General features: G+C 48.9%; 1 pseudogene; it reads left to right on the forward strand.

Moving 5' to 3' along the window:
* The first annotated feature begins 810 nt into the window (after positions 1-810).
* LOC118655477 lies at positions 811-905 on the forward strand (annotated as a pseudogene).
* The last annotated feature ends 3,496 nt before the right edge of the window (positions 906-4,401 follow it).

Raw genomic sequence — 4,401 nt, forward strand, 5'->3', positions numbered from 1 at the left:
TCAGCCTTTTATGACTGACTGATGTTAAGCCAGCTGAGGTTCTGAACATAAGAAGTGCAAAATTGGGCCAAAACCTGAAGGAATACAATACCACTTTTCACAATTGCAACTATTTCTGAGGTAGAAAGTTACATGTGGCCTCTGGCTTCAGACTTTAGGAAAAGGCAAATATAGATCACTGAATTTCCTGCAGCTTATTCCTGTAAACATGAAGAGTTGGGTTAACAGTAGCCTGGTTGAGTAACCAATAGGGTCCTGTCCGAGTCTATTAGATCAGTCACTATAGCCTACCTGAAGGGGTCTCTAAAAGATACCTAAAATGCAACCCTGGCTGGTGTGGCTCAGTTGGTTGGGCATTGTCCTGTGCACCTAAAGGTTGCCCATTCGATTTCTGGTCAGGGAACATGCCTGGGTTTCAGGCTCAATTCGCAGTAGGAGAGTGCGGGAGGTAGTAGATTGGTGTTTTGCTTACATCAACACTTTTCTTTCTCTCTTCCTCTCCCTCTCTCTCTAAATATCAATAAAAATATTTTTAAAATAAAAGATTTCTAATACAAAGCAAAGGAAGCATAGCAGATATATATTTATTTGAATTTTAAAAATACTTTGACTAAGAATCTCTCAAAATCAATAAGAAATATAATCTCAGAGAAATAAAATGAGAGCATCAAAAACCAATTAAACACTAGAAAACAACAAGAGAGGACATCTGTTCCTTGAAATGGAAAAGAGTTGGCCCAGATGTCTGTTCAATACTGGATTAAGGAATTATATATATATACACATATATATATTGATATATATATATATATCGCTTCTCGGCCTTTTGGCTAAGATCAAGGGTAGTATCTGTTCTTATCAGTTTAATATATATATATATATATGTATATATATATATATATATATATATATATATATATATATATATATCTATATCTAACTATCTATATATAGATAGATAGATAGATATATCCCTAAGCAACTTAAAGACCGAATGACTGAATGACCAGTCGACTGGTCGCTATGATGCACACTGACCACCAGGGGACAGATGCTCAACACACAGGATCAGGCTCCCTCTTATCTGGATAGGGCCTGTGGGGATCTGACATGGCTATCTGACATCTCCCAAGGGGTCCCGGATTACGAGAAGGTGCAAGCCAGGCCGAGGGATCCCATTGGTGAACAAATCCATGTAGTGGGCCTCTAGTTTATATATATGAAAGCCAAGCAACCAGAATGACTAGAATAACTAGAACAACCCTTTGCTATGACGCCCACTGTGGCTGGCCAACCAGACCGATCAGGAGTGGGGCCGGCCAGCCAACTTCCTGCGGCCCCTCCCCCTGGCCAGCCAACCTCCAGCATCCCATCCACCCCTGCCAGCCAGCCCCGATCAGCCCTAATTGGAGCAAGCTGGTCGGACCCAACCCATGCACAAATTCATTCACCAGGCCTCTAGTATAATATACTAGTAAATGTTTGTCATTATTAATAGTTTGAAGGAGGACAAAGTTTGCAGATGACTTGGAGATGACCCTAAATCTTACTGTCATGTATAAAAACTCACTATGCTTCTAAAGTATTTGCTTCTTTCCCTGGTTTACGTCCGAAGTTTGGGGGATTGGAACCAAGTGGCATCTTCCAGACTCTCAGATCCAAGATTTATTTAGGGAAAGAGAGTACGGTAGAGTAGCTATCAGTGAGCTAAAAGAGGCCCTTGGGAATTTCTTATCTGCCTGGCTCATCTGCTGTTACAGATGACCATAGTTGTATAATTGATCTGGTTTTATTTAGACTACTAGAGGCCTGGTGCATGAAATTCATGCATGGGCGGGGGTAGGGGGGAGGGTTGTCCCTCAGCCCAGCCTGCACCCTCTCCAATCTGGGACCCCCTGAGGGATGTCCAACTGCCCACTTAGGTCCGAACCCACTGGGCCCACCAGGCAGTCGGACAGCCCTCTCACAATCCAGGACTACTGGCTCCCAACTGCTCTCCTGCCTGCCTGCCTGATTGCCCCTAACCGCTTCTGCCTGCCAGCCTGATCACGCCTAACCACTCCCCTGCCAGACTGATTGATGCCTAACTGCTTCCCTGCCGGCCCAATTGCCCCAACTGTCCTCCCCTGCTGGCCTGGTCACCCCCAACTACCCTCCCATGCAGGCCTGGGTACCCCCCAACTGTCCTCCCTTGTAGGCCTGGTCCCTCCCAACTACCCTCCCCTGCTGGCCTGATCACCCACAACTGCCCTCCCCTGCTGGCCATCTTGTGTCCACACAGGGGCGGCCATCTTTGACCACATGGGGGCGGCCAACTTGTGTTGAAGTGATGGTCAATTTGCATATTACCTCTTTATTATATCTACACTAATAAAAGAGAAACATGAAAATTAACCATCACTCTGCTACACCCACAACCCACGCCCACCAACGAATCAGGAGTGAATATGCAAATTAACCCAACTAAGATGGTGGTGGCCACAGAGCTGGAGTGAGGAGGATGCTTGGGTTGCCCCCGGCGATGGAGGAAGCCAAGCTTCCCGCCTGCCCTGGCCAGCCCTGGGCTCCGCTCAAGGCTACAAAGTTTCCATTATAGAAGATAAATAAATCCCAGATACCTGCTTCCAGCCCTCCCTGGCCTCCGCTCAAGGAGGCACTGAAAAAAAAAAAGAAAAAAGAAAAAAAGGAGCTTGGGTCGCCGGGGTGTGTGGCCAGCCTGAAAATGGCCATCAGTCCCTCACCCAGGCTGGCCAGGCACCCCAGCGGGACCTACCCACCCTCAAGGGGCTGTGGGCAACCTGAAAACCTCCCTCAGCCCCTCACCCAGACTGGCCAGGCACCCCAGTGGGGACCCTCACCCTGAAGGGGGTGTGGCCAGCTTGAAAATGGCCCTCAGCCCCTCACCCAGGCTGGCCAGGCCCCCCAGTGGGACCCCCACCCTGATCCAGGACACCCTTCAGGGAAAACCAGCTGGCCCCCACCCATGCACCAGGCCTCTATCCTATATAATAAAAGGGTCATATGCAAATTGACCCTAACAGCAGAACAACTGGGAATGACTGGTCACTATGACACACACTGACCACCAGGAGGCAGACACTCAATGCAGGAGCTGCCCTCTGGTGGTCAGTGCGCTCCCACAGGGGGAGCTCTGCTCAGCCACAAACCAGGCTGACGGCTGCCAACACAGCGGTGGTGGTGGTGGGATCCTCTCCCGCCTCCTCAGCAGCACTAAGGATGTAGGACTGAAGCTTAGGTCTGCTCCCCGCTGGCAAGTGGACATCCACCGAGGGCTCCCGGGCTGCCAGAGGGATGTCTGACTGCCAGCTTAGGCCCGATCCCCCAGGAAGCAGGCCTAAGCCAGCAGGTGGACATCCCCCAGACTGCGAGAGGGCACAGGCCGGACTGAGGGACCCCCCTTCCCCACCGAGTGCACAAATTTTTGTGCACCAGGCCTCTAGTAGGATTATATAATTTTTGCTTTCTAAAAAAGTGACAGTAAAATACACATAAAATTTACCATCTTAACCATTTCTAAGTCTGTAATTTAGTAGTGTTAAGTATATTCACATTGTCATGTAACCAATCTTTAGAGTTTTTTCATATTGAAAACTGAAACTAGCCTGACCAGCATGGCTCAGTGGATAGAACTTCAGCCTGCAGACTGAAGGGTCCCAGGTTCAATTCCAGTCAAGGGCACATGCCTGGGTTGCAGGCTCAATCCACAATGTGGGGTGTGCAGGAGGTGGCCAATTGGTGATTCTCTCTCATCATTGATGTTTCTATCTCTCTCTTCCTTCCCCTTCCTCTCTGAAATAAGTCCTATCTAATAATAGAGAAACATGGTAATTAACCATAACTTCGCTACCCTTCCCATTAGCTAATCAGGGCGATATGCAAATTAACTGGCAACCAAGATGGCGGCCGGCAGCCAGGCAGCTTAAGCGAACAGGAGGCTTGCTTGCTCCAGTGATGGAGGAAGCCAAGGTTCCCCGCCTGCCACTGCCGACCTCTGAGCTTGCACTCTAAGCAACTATGTTGCAATTATAGAAGCTAAACAATCCCCAGAAACCTGCTTTCAGCCGCCAGAGCTGGAGCGAGCAGGACCACAACAGTGTTACAATTATAGAATCCAAACAAACCCAGATAACTGCTTTCAGCAGCCGAGGTCTCAGAGCTGGAGCCGAGCCTCAGAGCTAAAGCCCGCTCTCAGCTCCAGTGACAGCCATAGAAGGTAAATAAATCCCAGAATTAAAAAAAAGAAAAGAAAAAGGAGAGGTTGGGAGCTTCAGTCACCCGCCAGCCTGAAAATGGCCCTCAGCCCCTCACCCAGACTGGCCAGGCACCCCAGTGGGGAGCCCCACCCTGAAGGGTGTGTGACCAGCTGCAAACAGCCATCAT

Source organism: Myotis myotis, unplaced genomic scaffold, assembly GCF_014108235.1.
Source record: "Myotis myotis isolate mMyoMyo1 unplaced genomic scaffold, mMyoMyo1.p scaffold_m19_p_46, whole genome shotgun sequence".
Taxonomy (NCBI): Eukaryota; Metazoa; Chordata; class Mammalia; order Chiroptera; family Vespertilionidae; genus Myotis; species Myotis myotis.